Source organism: Oncorhynchus clarkii, chromosome 16 (assembly GCF_045791955.1).
Source record: "Oncorhynchus clarkii lewisi isolate Uvic-CL-2024 chromosome 16, UVic_Ocla_1.0, whole genome shotgun sequence".
In the NCBI taxonomy this organism is placed as follows: Eukaryota; Metazoa; Chordata; class Actinopteri; order Salmoniformes; family Salmonidae; genus Oncorhynchus; species Oncorhynchus clarkii.
The window spans coordinates 55,251,253-55,267,262 of NC_092162.1; the positions used below are offsets into that span (position 1 = coordinate 55,251,253).

The 16,010-nt window shown below is 41.3% G+C and overlaps 1 protein-coding gene across 4 annotated transcripts in view; it reads left to right on the top strand.

Moving 5' to 3' along the window:
• Positions 1–425: 425 nt before the first annotated feature.
• LOC139368773 (uncharacterized) overlaps positions 426–16,010 on the top strand; it is a 52,277-nt gene continuing 36,692 nt past the window's right edge. For 2 of the 4 annotated variants that reach the window (XM_071108101.1, XM_071108104.1), the window contains exon 1: positions 11,392–11,529. The gene's annotated coding sequence lies outside the window, so the exon portion shown is untranslated. Of the gene's footprint in view, positions 479–1,886; positions 2,022–11,391; positions 11,530–16,010 lie in introns of those variants that run through there. The other 2 variants (XM_071108103.1, XM_071108102.1) reach the window with 2 other exon arrangements.

The window sequence follows — 16,010 nt, forward strand, 5'->3', positions numbered from 1 at the left end:
TATAGTTTTCTGATCCCAAAACTAGAATATGTTATGAACAGAGTGGACTAAGTTTTGTAGCCTTTAGCCTTTGCCAAATTTGTAAAAAAAATTGCGTTGTTTAGAAGGAGTGAAAAGGCGAATTGAGTTATTGCACACGCGCACTTCACAGAGTAGGCGTTCCCTAACGAAAATATGCCGATATATGCTAGCACGGGCCGATCTCGCTATCGCTTGCTTGGTTCTTCCCACCTCCTTGCTTGTTCTGGCCACTATTACTCATCTGTTCCCATTGGAAACGACAGGCCATGGTCTATCTTGGTATAGTTTAAAAAATCTTTGTTCATGCCTTTCACACACCATTGACCTCGCGAGCATTGTGCGTACTTCTCGCGCGACTTCTTTCCATCTCAAGAGCTGGAGCTTGATTGAGCGCTCATGAAGAGAGGAAGAGGCGAAACAAGAGGGATAACTGCCCAAAAGCTGTCTTCTCCAGCAGGTAGCGTTTTTTCCTCTCACCAAGCGAATACTTTTTTGTATGGAGATCAATGAGACAGTGTCGAATTTGGTTAACAAAAAATGTAATGGCTTATTTGCTACGTGTGGATTATTTGATCGAGTAGAAGTTTCGTAATGATTAGGTTGTTACGAGTGTACGTACTGATATAAGTAGGACACATGACATACCGGCAACTTTGAGAAAAAACACCTAATATCGGTGTTGTGCGATATAAGTAGGATACATGACATACCGGCAACTTTGAGAAAAAACACTTAATATCGGTGTTGTGCCTGGTCGTCACTAGTTACCACAGCCACAAAGTAATAAACCCTGTAGAAGTCTACAACGTATCTTCTTAAAATGTGATTTTAAGCCTAACCCAAACCGTAACCACACTGCTAACCTTATTCCTAACCCAGACCTTAAATTAAACCAAAAGGCACATTTTTGCTACGATGAATGTTGATTATTTTTACTTTGTGGCTGTGGTAACTAGTGGAAACCATTATGCCTGTCTGTTCTCTCATTGGCTAGAATGGTCTGACAGACTTGCCTCTTCCCGTCTACCTTGTATTTTTGAATAAATGTATTTTCATTGATAATAACAACTCGTTCATAACCAAGTGGGAATGTGGTATTTACCACATATGACAGGAAACAATTCAGTTGAACAGTCCTTCAACTGGTAAATTACTCATTTTTTTGTGAGAAAATAAAATGATGCATAGCTCGAACATTGTACAAAACTATATACAAATATCAAACATAACAAAATACCCCCCAAAATACAATAAATCCAGAGAGACACAAAAAAATTACATTTTGATACATTTTGACATTTTCAGATATAGTAAGTTTCTAATTTTGTCAGAAAGACGTTTTCATTTCAAGTTAAAGCATACTGTTCGCTAGCTAGCTAACGTTAGCTGGCTGTCTCGCTAGTTAACGTTACGTGTATGATCTGTGTAGTAATATTATTTGTATCTCAGAGCCATTTGCATTGCTAGTTATAGCCCAATGTTAGCTAGCTTGCTAACATTGAACCTGGTTGGCTAGCTAACCTGAAGATTCATGCAGGGTAGTAACATTATGAGTTGGAATTAAATAAAAATCACATTTTCTTTGTCACATACACGTGTTTACCAGATTATATTGCGGGTGTAGCGAAATGCTTGTGTGAAGTTCCTTGAGGGCCGTCATAGTATCGGCTTGAGGGGGGATATACACAGCTGTGACAATAACCAAAGATAATTCTCTTGGGAGATAATACGGTCGGCATTTGATTGTGAGGTATTCTAGTTCGGGTGGAGTTGAGTTGAGGAGTTGAGTTTCTGTATGTTATTACAATTACACCATGAGTCGTTAATCATGAAACATACACCCCCTCCCCCCTTCTTCTTCCCGGAGAGATGTTTAATCCTGTCGACACAAAATACTGAGAAACCAGATGGCTGGTCCGACTCCGACAGTATATGCCGAGAGACATGTTTCCATGAAACAGAGTATGTTTACAATCCCTGATGTCTCTCTGGTAATACTGGTGAGTTACTGGTGAGTTGGTTCTGATACCCAATAGTTCTTCCCGGCTGTATGTAATAACACATAACATTTTGTGGGCTAACAATGTGGTTCAAATTAGGTTATAACGTTAGGCCAACGAGACAGTGTCCAGGTTCTAAAATTCTGTGGTAGAATGCCTTGCTTTTATTTTGTCACAACAGTCACAACCATAAGCTATTTTCTGTAATTGGCTCGCCATTAATTGTAAATAATGATCTTGTCGTGAGTTTATTTTTCCGTAATAATGAAGACAAATGAGCTAAAGTGAAGACGTTGTCAGCTATATAATATTGTCATTATTTGAACTGGCTTGCCAGCTAACTTAACATTAGCTAGCTGGCTAACAAGCTAGAAACGAACTGAAACATTGTTTAGAAAGTTGCTTTTAGTTACCTGGTTTGCTAGATTGACATAAACTAAAATCATTTTTAAATGGGTGGGTTTATTGGTGTTGAAATACACTAGTTATTCTATTTTCATTTCTACACAACTTAGTGCATATAATGAAAAGCTTGATCGATCCTTCAGTAAAGTAAAGGTTCCATTGGGAATAGCTTTCTTTAAAATGTCATATTCCTTACACAACATAACAAAGCTATATTTGGCTAATAATTCATTGTACATATTAAGATTACCATTATCATTTATAAATTGACTAACCAAAGATGTTATTGGAAAACTAAAAATGGAAAAATAAGGTTTTATTTCTATATCTAACATCGACGTTATTCCAAATAAAACATTTATATGGAGAGAAGTTGTGCTTGTATATCAAGGACCAGCACATTAGAGCTTGTTTTGGAAATGTTGCAAATTTAACAGGAATTTTAACCACAGCATGAGGGCATTGGAGTAAAAAATGAAGCCCCACAATTTTCTGGAAAATAAACTGTAGTTTTTTTTAGATACTTCTTCATCCAGTTCACTTTTGTAGTCTGATTAAACAGTGTAAAATCTAAAACATTTACACCACCATCACAAATCTTGTTGGTAATAACATTCTTTCTGATCTTTTGTGGCTTATTTTTCCAAATTAAATAGAATAATAATTTGTCGAGAGTGGTACACGTAAACTTGGGAATCTCTAAAGATGTAAAAAGATAAGAAGTTTGAATAAACCCTCTGCCTTTAACAGGATAACTCTACCCTGAAGAGATACATCTCTTGCCAACCATGAATAAAATGTATTTTCTATAGATTTAATTAAGGGACTGACATTAATATCTTTAATTTCATTAGTATTTCGGGTAATTTTGAGTAGGTTACAACATCGTTGACAGATATTTCAGGACTCACTGTGTCTTTAAGTGCTTTAAGTGGTAAAATTTCACATTTTGCAATATTCAAAACCAAACATGACACCTGAGAGAATTGCTCTACTGTATGTAGGGTTACTGGAACCTGATTTTCATTTCTCAAAAACTGGGTTGTATCGTCAGCTAACTGGGAAATCTTCACCTCCATATCACATACAATTGAAGTCAGAAGTTTACATACACCTTAGCCAAATACTTTTAAACTCAGTTTTTCACAATTCCTGACATTTAATCCAAGTAAAAATTCCCTGTCTATGGGCAATTAAGGATCACTACTTTATTTTAAGAATGTGAAATGTCAGAATAATAGTAGAGAGAATGATTTATTTCAGCTTTTATTTCTTTCATCACATTCCCACTGGGTCAGAAGTTTCCATACACTCCATTAGTATTTGGTAGCATTGCCTTTAAATTGTTTAACTTTGGTCAAACGTTTTGGGTAGCCTTCCACAAGCTTCCCACAATAAGTTGGGTGAATTTTGGCCCATTCCTCCTGACAGAGCTGGTGTAACTGAGTCAGGTTTGTAGACCTCCTTGCTTGCACACACTTTTTCAGTTCTGCCCACACATTTTCTATAGGATTGAGGTCAGGGCTTTGTGATGGCCACTCCAATACCTTGACTTTGGTGTCTTTAAGCCATTTTGCCACAACTTTGGAAGTATGCTTAGGGTCATTGTCCATTTGGGAGACCAATTTGCGACCAAGCTTTAACTTCCTGACTGATGTCTTGAGATGTTGCTTCAATATATCCACATAATTTTCCTGCCTCATGATGCCATTTATTTTGTGAAGTGCACCAGTCCTTCCTTCAGCAAAGCACCCCCACAGCATGATGCTGCCACCCCCGTGCTTCACGGTTTGGATGGTGTTCTTCGGCTTGCAAGCCACCCCCTTTTTCCTCTAAATGTAACGATGGTCATTATGGCCAAACAGTTCTAGTTTTGTTTCATCAGACCAGAGGACATTTCTCCAAAACGTATGATCTTTGTCCCCATATGCAGTTGCAAACCGTAGTCTGGCTTTTTTAATGACGGTTTTGGAGCAGTGGCTTCTTCCTTGCTGAGCGGCCATTCAGGTTATGTCGATACAGGACTCCCTTTACTGTGGATATAGATATATTTGTACCCGTTTCCTCCAGCATCTTCACAAGGTCCTATGCTGTTGTTCTGGGATTGATTTGCACTTTTCACCCCCACCTACATGTACAAATTACCTCAACTAACCTGTACCCCCGCACACTGACTCTTTACCGGTGCCCCTTGTATATAGCCTCGTTATTATTGTTATTCTTATTGTGCTACTTTTAAAAAAAAAATCTAACTTTTTTTTTGTCTACTTGGTAAATATTTTCTTATCTATTCTTGAACTACACTGTTGCTTTAAGGACTCGTAAGTAAACATTTCATGGTAAAGTCTACACTTGTTGTATTCGGGACATGTGACAATTAAAGTTTAATTTGATTTGATTTGAATTCACCCCCCCTGAGACAATACATGCTAGAAACACCTTTGGCAGCTATAAAAGCTTTGTTTTTTGGGGTAAGTCCAAGAGCTTTGCACATCTGGATTGTACAATATTTGACCATTATTCTTTTTTAAATTCTTCAAGCTCTGTCATGTTGTTTGTTGATCATTGCTAGAAAGCAATTTTCAAGTCTTGCTATAGATTTTCAAGCAATGTCAAAACTGCAACTAGGCCACTAAAGAACATTCAAAGTCATCTTGGTAGGCAACTCCAGTGTAGATTTGGCCTTGTGATGTAGGTCATTTTCCTGCTGAAAGGTGAATTTGTCTCCCAGTGTCTGTTGGAAAGAAGATTAAACCAGTTTTTCCTGTAGTATTTTGTCTGTGCTGTCTGCTTCTTTTTATCCTAAAAAACTCCCTAGTCCTTGCCGATGACAAGCATACCCATAACATGATGCAGCCACTACCATGCCTGAATATATGAAGAGTGGTACTCAGTGATGTTGTCACACCTGCTTCCACTCCCGCTTTCTGGCGTTCGAGGCTGTCAGGCTGCCCTTCCTTACGCATATTTGTCACCATCATTACACGCATCAGCGCTCATTGGACTCCCCTGGACTCCTTGTTGTTGATTGTCCCCTCTATACCTGTCTGTTCCTCAGTTTTGTTCCTTGTGTCAGCATTATTGTTGTAATGTTGTTTTGTTCCCCCCGTCCAGACGCTGTTCTTGTTTAGTTTGATGTCCGTTCTCCATTAAATGTTCACTCCCTGTACTTCAAATCAAATTTAATTTGTCACATGCACCAAATACAACAGGTGTATTACAGTGAAATGCTCACTTACAAGCCCTTAACCAACAATGCAGTTTTAAGAAAAATACCTAAAAAAGTAAGAAATAAAAGTAACAAATACTTGCTTCTCGTCTCCAGCATTGGTCCTCACAGAATGCTGACACCACTATTTGAAGCATCAGAGAGTTCTTGTTTTTTGTTGTTGGTGGTGACGTTGGGTCCGGGTGCCACCACCGATGGAACCAGGGGTGCCTTAGCTGGCTCGAGAGGTTTCCTTGCTTCGGTTGGCTCGGCAGGCTCCCATCCCATGTCATGCCTCAGCCGACCCGTAGGGCTCCAACTCCTCAGCCGGCCCGTCGGGCTCCCACTCCTCAGCCGGCCCGTCGGGCTCCCACGCCTCAGGCGGCTCGTCGGGCTTATATACCTCAGCCGGCTCGTCGGGCTTATATACCTCAGTCGGCTTGTCCAGCGCCCATGCCTTGGCCGGCCCGTCAGGCTCGCCCAGGTGGGACGCCTCATTACACGCATCAGCGATCAGTGGACTCACCTGGACTCCTTTACGTTGTTGACCGCCTCCTCTATATCTGTCTGTTCCTCAGTTTTGTTCCCCGTGTCAGCATTATTGTCGTAAGGTAATTTTGTTTCCCCTGTCCAGACGCTGTTCTTGTTTTGTTTGATGTCCGTTTTCCATTAAATGTTCACTCCCTGTACTTGCTTCTCGTCTCCAGCATCGGTCCTCACAGATGTGTTGTGTTGGATTTACCCCCAACATAGTGCTTTGTATTCAGGACAAAAAGTTAATTTCTTTGCCACATTTGTTACAGTATTACTTAAGTGCCTTGTTACAAACAGGATGCATGTTTTGGAGTATTTATATTATGTACAGGTGTCTTCTTTTCAAATTGTGATTAAGGTTAATATTGTAAGGTATCTACAATGTTGTTGATCCATTCTCAGTTTTCTCATATCACAACCATTCAACTCAGTAACTGTTTTAAAATCACCTTTGGCCTCATGGTGAAATACCTGAGCAATTTCCTTCCTCTCCGGCTAGTGAGTTAGGAAGGACGCCTGTATCTTTGTAGTGACTGGGTGTATTGATTCACCATCCAAAGTCTAATTAATAACTTCACCATGCTCAAAGGGATACTAAGGTTTATTTTTTTATATATATTTTTTTACACCTACCTTCTTTACGAGGCCTTGAAAAACCTCTCTCATCTTTGTGGTTGAATCTGTGCTTGAAATTCCCTCCTCAATTGATGGGTCTTACAGATAATTGTGTGTGGTCTACAGAGATGTGGTCATTGTTAAAAAAAATCATGTTAACTACTATTATTGAATACAGAATGGACTCAAGACATTTCAACAACAACACAAATTCACTTTGACCATGATGGGGTATTGTATGTAGATCAGTGACACAAAATCAACATTTTATACATTTTAAATTCAGGCTGTAACAACAAAATGTGGAAAAAGTAAAGGGTTGTGAATACTTTCTTAACATAAATCTTCAATAATGTTCCAGCTGGAGAATTCCTTTGTCTGTAGAAATGCAATGGAACAGAGCTCGCTCTCACGTGAACGAGCGTGGTCAGCTCATGGCACTCTGCCAGAGCCCTGACTCATTCCCCTCTCATTCGCCCCCACTTCACAGTAGAAGCATCAAACAAGGTTCTAAAGACTGTTGACATCTAGTGGAAGCCATAGGAAGTGCAATATGACCAATATCCCACTGTGTATTCGATAGGCCAAGAGTTGAAAAACTACAAACCTCAGATTTCCCACTTCCTGTTTGGATTTGTTCTCAGGTTTTTGACTGCCATATGAGTTCTGTTATACTCACAGACATCATTCAAACAGTTTTAGAAACGTCAGAGTGTTTTCTATCCAAATGTACTAATAATATGCATATCTTAGCTTCTGGGACTGAGTAGAAGGCAATTTACTCTGGGAACCTTATTCATCCAAGCTACTCAATACTGCCCCCAGCCATAAGATGTTAAGGCACTGCATGTATACCTCATCATCAGCCCATTTTATAGGTAAACTGCAGGGTAATGTAAAAGTTGTATATTTTAAAGATACAATACGTAATATGGTGCACGCCATAATTGGGTTTATTCCAGAGGCCAGAAAAGTTATCTGAGTCTTGTTTTAGTAACAGTGAAATCATACCTTCTTGCTGAGTACCTGACAGACTAGTTAAAGCAACCTAAAAATTGAGCTTTGAGTACATCAAAAAAAGAGTTGATATACTTTACCTTTACCGGTATACCATGAAGCCCTGGAGTTTTTCCAGACTGAAAGGATTTAATAGCCTCAAAGTTATTTCTCTGTAATTTGGCCTTCGCACTGATCTTTTTAGGGATTTGTTAACTCATTCATTTATTTATTAGGAAATACAATCCTTACTGTAATCATCATTCAGTGGGAGAGACCGAAAAGAAAACATCTGCTTAAAATATTTAGCTTCCTCTTTTTTAAAAATAAGTTGGAGAGTCCTGAATGACTGTCTTTAGTAGTGAGTTTCTACCAAATTTTTTTTGGTGGCGTTCCTGTGTTGAAGATTAAGGAAACATGTGATGCATTTTTCGACATACTCCATCTAGTTTGCTTTATTTTTGTAATTTATTACATTAGATTGTTCTTGAATATGGTTGGTCCTCCAGTTCTTTTTGCTTTTCCTCTAGCTTGTTTTGTGCCTCTATAGTACCATTTTTATTGCAATCTACCTGTACTGTGGACAGCTTGGAAAGACGGCAACCGGGGCAGGGAGGGTTGGCAAACAAAACCACTTCCTCCGTGCGGAGGAGACGCAAACTAAGCTACAGATCGACACATGAAACATATCCCCATGGGAGCCTGACGAACCAAAGGCTAATGATGCATTGAAACGGACAACTGAATATGACCATGGAATATGTGTGTTTGGAAAGGTCTGCAAGAATGCCAGAGGCCTTACAATTAATACATTCTAGATTAAATGTCTAGAGGAGGTAGTAGCGACACAACACACAGGTAGCGAACCTGGTGAGACGCAGGAGGAGCCAGGCCCAGAGTCACACCAAAGAGCCCGGAGCCTCCATGTGTCGCAACAAGACCCTCCTGGAAGACCATCGGAGAAGGTTTGAATCAAATGGCCGCAAACCTGCAAGACAACAGTGTGGCAACAGTTTGACGAGGATGCAGACAAGGTGCTGGAAGCAACAGCAAAGGGAGGTGCAGACAGGATGCTACAAAGTATGATGACAATCTTAGTCAGCCTATCAGAGGAAAGGTTTGGCGCAGTGGAGCAGAGGCCTGTGAGAACACCGTACACCATGAACCAGAGAGCTGCGAAAATCCACAAGATCAGGCAGGAACTGAATATCCTCAAGAAACAGCACAAGGAGGCCAGTGAGGAGCAACGGCCACCCTTGGCAGAGCTACGGAGCATCTTGAGAAAGAAGATATTGACTATGCGTAGGGCTGAATGGCATAGAAGACGGTGGAAAGAAAGAGCCAAGATGTGAACTGCCTTTATAGCCAATCCCTTTGGTTTCACAAAGCAGCTACTAGGACAGAAGCGCAGTGGGAACTTGGTTTGTTCCAAAGAGGAGATTGACTAGCACATCCAGAGCACATACAGTGACCCCAACAGCAGGAGATGGGGCAGTGCAATGTCTTGATACACCCACTAGTACCAGTCACAGAGTTCGACAACAGGGAGCTATTTCTGAAAGAAGTACAGGACGTTGTGAAGAGGGCAAGGTCTAGCTCAGCTCCTGGACCAAGCGGAGTCCCGTACAAGGTCTACAAGTACTGTCCTCTGTTACTCTAGAAGATCCTTAAGGTCCTCTGGAGGAGAGACAAGGTTGCACAGCAGTTGGAAGAAGATTCAGAGAGAATCAACCAATTCATGATCATCTCCTTGCTAAGTGTCGAAGGGAAGATTTTCTTCAGCATTGTAGCCAGGTGGCTGGCAGACTTCCTCTCTAAGAATGACTACATCGATACATCTGTCCAAAAGGGAGACATCGCAAAAGTACCAGGTGTGTTGACCCAGCTCATCAAAGAAGCACGATAGAACAAGGGTGACTTGGCAGTGTTCTGGCTTGACCTTGCCAATGCCTACGGATCGATCCCTCACAAGCTGGCAATGATAAAACACCATGTCCCACACCAAGTGGCAGATCTCATCCTGGACTACTATGACAGGTTCAGCATGAGTGTCTCATCAGGGTCAGCAACATCAGAGTGGCACAGACTGGAAGTGGGAATCATCACAGGCTGCACCATCTCTGTGATCCTGTTTGCCCTGGCGATGAACATGATTATGAAGTCTGCTGAAGCTGAGTGCCGGGGTCTCTGAACCAAATCTGGGGTGCAACAACCACCAATCAGAGCTTTTATGGACGACCTGGCAGTCACCACAAAGTCAGTGCCAGGAAGCAGGTGGATTCGGCAAGGGTTGGAAAAGCTGATTGGATGGGCGAGAATGAGCTTCAAGCCAACAAATTCGAGGTGAATGTTATTGCCATCTCCACAATAACCTTCACCCTGGCATTTCTACTTTTATTCATGATCATGTGTCCTTTAGCACATTCACGAGCGCAAGATTTTCTACTGGTCAACCTTTTGGCTTCAATCACTCTTCCTCTCTTCACATTTTCTTCAATATTATCTATGGACATAGATATGGGAACCCCAGTGATGACTCCCCGCAATCTAGCATAAGCACCAGGGACAAGGCTTTTAATCTTCTTCCCATTAAGCTTTTCCATTTTCAGAATCTTCTCTTGATGAGCCTGGCTACAAAGCAAAAAATATTAACAGTCTACCATTTCCAATGAACCAAGCTAATTTGACTTCATCTACCTCTTTCTCTGCGGCATTAGTTGGTCAGATTTGGTGTAAATGAGGCCCTGTTGTCTCATCAAACACTATCACCACTTTCCACTGCAACACATTATTACTTTTGCTTCATTGGTCCTCTTTATGCTTTCTCTACTAGATGCTCTACGGCTTTCGGTATAATGATCTCTCTTCTTTCTATGTCTTTTCACTATCATTCCGGTCCTTGACCCTCATCCTCCCGCTCTATACCATCAGAACTGACACCCATATTGTTGACATTCCAGCACAACTGTTGCTTCACCAACTTTTTCTCAATTTCCTCCACTTCGTCCGCACTACTCTCCCCCATTTCCGAAACATTAAATGTCTTCAATATGCAAAAATAGCACAAAAAAAGCCTCAATCTCTTTTCCTTCAGCCCTTTCAGCCATAAGCCAAATTATCTTCCTTGTGGATCTTTCCTGACAGTTTACACATTCAGATCGAAATCATTGTTAATTAGTATCATTACCTTTTTTGAGTTCCTTTGTCCATGACAGAAAATGATTTCACCACCCCAGTCTTTTTTTCACGCAACTTCATCTTTAGATGTAGAGTGAGTTTCCTGTAACAGTAGATGTTACATTCCTTCTCCACTTTAAACTGATGGCCTTTTCTTATAATCTGCTAAGACATTACACTTATAACTGGCTATACTTATTTCACCCCTAGCTGTACTTTTAGTTTATGGTTGACACAGCGTATTTGCCATTAGCCAATCATGTTTCTCATGGATTTCAAAGCATGTGAATGCATTCTACTTGTATTTACAACTTCACAACTGGTTATTATCACCTTCCCACTTTGTTATGAACGCAGCATAAATTTCGATTTGGATGACCGGTCAAAAATGTATTACAAGTCGTTGCTCGTTTTTTTCCGCGGTCCCAGTTGTCTTGAACGCACTGAGGTCGAAGGTCGGAAATTTCGTAGTTCCAAGTTGTCGTGAACGCAACAACACAGTGGAGGAGAAGACAAAATGGAAGGCTGTGTAGACGTTTTCCTACGACAGAACACAACTGGATAACCAGTAAGGTAGCTAGCTATTGTTTAAAATATATCGTAAGATGTATTAATACAATTATATTTTACAACAACAGTTAGTTAGACGCAAGCTAGCCAAATGAAATTACATTAAAACATTGTCACGCGGTAAGGCTCCTTGACCCTGTGAATAGCATAGGCCAGTTAACTAGCTAACGCCAGGTAGGCTTGCTAGCTAGTATGTTATTTTAATTTTATATCAATAATGTTTGGTAGTTCTACTGCTAGATATAATACCACTACACACGCCGCTTGGTTAGCAAGCTAGGTTGCTAACGTTAGTGCAAACATTCCACGAGCTGAAGTTAACTAACGTTAGCTTGTTAGCTAGCTTGCTAGGTGGGGGGAGGGTGTCTAGTTTTTTAAAACGGCATACTTTTGTTTTAGTCACTAGATAAAGCGTTAGCTAGCTACTTGCCTACATCGATGGTTTCATTCAGTGGCAGTAATGTAATATTTCAGTGGTAGACTTCATTAATCTTCAATTTTGCGGTGTCAGTGTTACAACTCAACTTCTAAAATTAACTGTATGTCTAATTTACAAGCCTCTGTAGTAAACAGCAAGTCCTGCTTGAAATTCACATTTTCTACGGGATGAATGAGGGAGGAATACTTGATCAGAAATGGTCTTTGTTTGATGTTATGGACATGGGGGGATGCACGGTTTTTGAACACCCAAGTGATGTCTCTTTCTAGTCATGACATGACATGACATAATGCTCATAGTCTTGTCTACCAGCTAGATGCATCTTTTTTTTTTTTATGCTTGTCTGATTCTGAATTCAAACTTGGCTTGTGTATAACTCTGGTACAGGGCGTTAGTGCGGCCCAGCCAGTGAACTAGAATGATTAATTATATTTCTATGGGCTCAGGTAGGCCCAGTGTTAGCAAGCGTCATGTAGTGAGCTACTGTCAGTTATTTACATCAGGTGATGTGATTTCACGCGGTTATTTAAAGATGGTAGCTATTTATTTATTTATTTCAATTTAAGGACCCCTTTAGATATATTCAGTACCAGTCAAAAGTTTGGACACAGCTACTCAAGGGTTTTACCTAATGGTTTACTGTTACCTACATTGGTGAATAATAGTGAACACATCCAAACTATAAAATAACACAAAAATGCAATGATGTAGTAACGAAAAAAGTAGCCACCCTTTGCCTTGATGCCAGCTTTGCGCAGTCTTGGCATTCTCTCAACCAGCTTCACCTGGAATGTGTTTCCAACAGTCTTGAAGGAGTTCCCATATATGCTGAGCACTTGTTGACTGCTTTTCTTTCACTCTGTTCCAACTCATCCCAAACCATCTCAATTGGTTTGAGGTCGGGTGGTTGAGGAGGCCAGGTCAACTCCATCACTCTCCTTGGTCAAATAGCGCTTAAACAGCCTGGAGGTGTGTTGGGTCATTGTCCTGTTGAAAAACAAATGACAGTCCCACTAAGTGCAAACCAGATGGGATGGTATATCGCTGCAGAATGCTGTGGTAGCCATGCTGGTTAAGTGTGCCATGAATTCTAAATAAATCACTGAGTGTCACCAGCAAAGCACCATCACACCATCACACCTCCATACTTCACAGTGGAAACGACACAAGCAGAGATCATCCGTTCACCTATTCTGCATCCACCTATTCTGGAACCAAAAATCTCAAATTTGGACTCATAAGACAAAAGGACAGATTTCCACTTGGGATGCACCATATATCAGTGAACATATCAGAATCAGACGATATTAGCTAAAAATGTCAACATCGGTATTGGCCGATGTGCAAAATCGATGTCAAGCTGACGTGCATACCTATATAACGAAGGTACATGGCGTAATGACGCCAAGTAAAATTTTGCGCTGTAAGTGCAACACAGCATTCCTAAACTAGCCCACAATGTCTGCTGTGTGGATCGAGTAGTCAACAAGTCAAGCAGTCATTTGAGTAACAACATTTCTGCGAGACAACTCAAAGGCGAAATCCATTAAAGCCAAGACATTGCCCTTGAAAATCAACCGTTTTCTGTTGTGGGTGATGTTGGCTTTCGCAGACTGGTCGAGCACCGGTTAACACTACCAAGTGCGCTATTTTTCAGATGTTGCCCTACCGGAGTTACACAGTAATAGCGTCACTGCTATTATCTTCATGAAATACATACTATGGAACTCCGTATGGGTCTTTGCGTGTCAAAAAATATACAGTAGCACTGTCAAAAGCTGTACAGCAAAGTCAGCAAACACCGGCCATGAACGATGTGTTTACAATACCGCGTAGGTAATAAAGCATCATTTGTTCGACCGCAACTTCTGAGGTAACTATCTTTAGGTTGGTACCTAGCTAGCACCAAAACAACCAGCCTGAAAACAATGACCAGTAGAAACTGCAGTCATTTTCATTATTCTTAGCAATGATTAAGGAATCCTTGTAAGTATTAGCTAGGTTGCCACTTGTTGTTTGCCTATTGAAATTGAACTTCAGTTCATAAAAATAAATAGCTTGCTGTTTACAGCTTACAGACGGTAGGCAATTAAGGTCACAGTTATGAAAACTTAGGACACTAAAGAGGCCTTTCTACTGACTCTGAAAAACACCAAAAGAAAGATGCCCAAGGTCCCTGTTCAACTGCGTGAACGTGCCTGAGGCATGAGAACTGCAGATGTGGCCAGGGCAATAAATTGCAATGTCCGTACTGTGAGACGCCTTAGATAGGGATACAGGGAGACAGGACGGACAGCTGATCGCCCTCGCAGTGGCAGACCACGTGTAACAACACCTGCAGAGGATCGGTACATCTGAACATCACACTTGCGGGACAGGTACAGGATGCCAACAACAACTGCCCGAGTTACACCAGGAACACACAATCCCTCTATTAGTGCTTAGACTGTCCGCAATAGGCCTAGAGAGGCTGGACTGAGGGCTTGTAGGCCTGTGGTAAGGCAGGTCCTCACCAGACATCACCAGCAACAACGTCGCCTATGGGCACAAACCCACAGACAGAACTGGCAAAAAGTGCTCTTCATTGATGGGTAGCAGTTTTGTCTCACCCGGGGTGATGGTCGGATTCGTGTTTATCGTCGAAGGAATGAGCGTTACACCGAGGCCTGTACTCTGGAGCGGGATCGTTTTGGAGGTGGAGGGTCCGTCATGGTCTGGGGTGGTGTGTCACAGCATCATCGGACTGAGCTTGTAGTCATTACAGGAAATCTCAACGCTGTGCGTTACAGGGAAGACCACCACCTACCTCATGTGGTACCCTTCCTGCAGGCTCATCCTGACATGACCCTCCAGTATGACAATGCCATCAGCCATACTACTCGTTCTGTGCGTTATTTCCTGCAAGACAGGAATTCCAGTGTTCTGCCATGGCCAGCGAAGAGTCCGGATCTTAATCCCATTGAGCACGTCTTTGACCTGTTGGATCGGAGGGTGAGGGCTAGGGCCATTCACCCCTGAAATGTCCGGGAGCTTGCAGGTACCTTGGTGGAAGAGTGGGGTAACATCTCACAGCAAGAACTGGTAAATCTGGTGCAGTCCATGAGGAGGAGATGCACTGCAGTACTTAATGCAGCTGGTGGCCACACCAGATACTGGCTTTGTTCAGGGACACATTATTCAATTTCTGTTAGTCACATGTCTGTGGAACTTGTCTCAGATGTTTAATCTTATGTTCATACAAATATTTATAAACACAGTTGACAGTGAGAGGACAATTTCTTTTGGCTGAGTTTAGTAATCTAGCGAACTATAGCTACTGAAACAGATTGTCGTTTTGCTATGTTTTTGGGGAAGAACATTGATTGTGTCCATGAGCTAGCTATTTTTTTCATGACCAGCACTGTAGTTTCGCGAGACAACTTTACCAGCATCATAGAACACGTATCGATGAATCGTTGTGATTCATTGATTCTTGACACGTCAAGTAGGGTTTTTTGACATGTCAAATAGTGTATTTTTTGACACGCAAAGACCCAAACGGCGGTCCATAGAAATGCTGGTTGAGAATTAAACAACTGAACAAATGAACAGCGAACCAGCATAGCAAGTAAGTGAATGATGGCCGATTTCAAGTTTTCTTAACAATCAGTAATCGGCCATTTTGGATGACGATAATGGCCGATTACAAAACAATCCACAAGGATATTGCATGGCAGGCTGACCACCTGTTACGCGTGTGCAGCATCAGAAGGACCTTGTGGCTGCAAGGAGCCAAGGTAAGTTGCTAGCTAGCATTAAACTTAACTTATTGAAAACAATCAATCTTCACAGAATCACGAGTTAACTACACATGGTTGATGTATTACTAGGTTAACTAGCTTGTCCTGCGTTGCATATAATCAAAGCAGTGCCTGTTAATTTACCATCGAATCACAGCCTACTTCAACTTCGCCAAACTGGTGATGATTTACCAAAAGCACATTCGCGAAAAAAGCACAATTGTTGCACAAATGTACCTAACCATGAACACCAATGAACACCAATG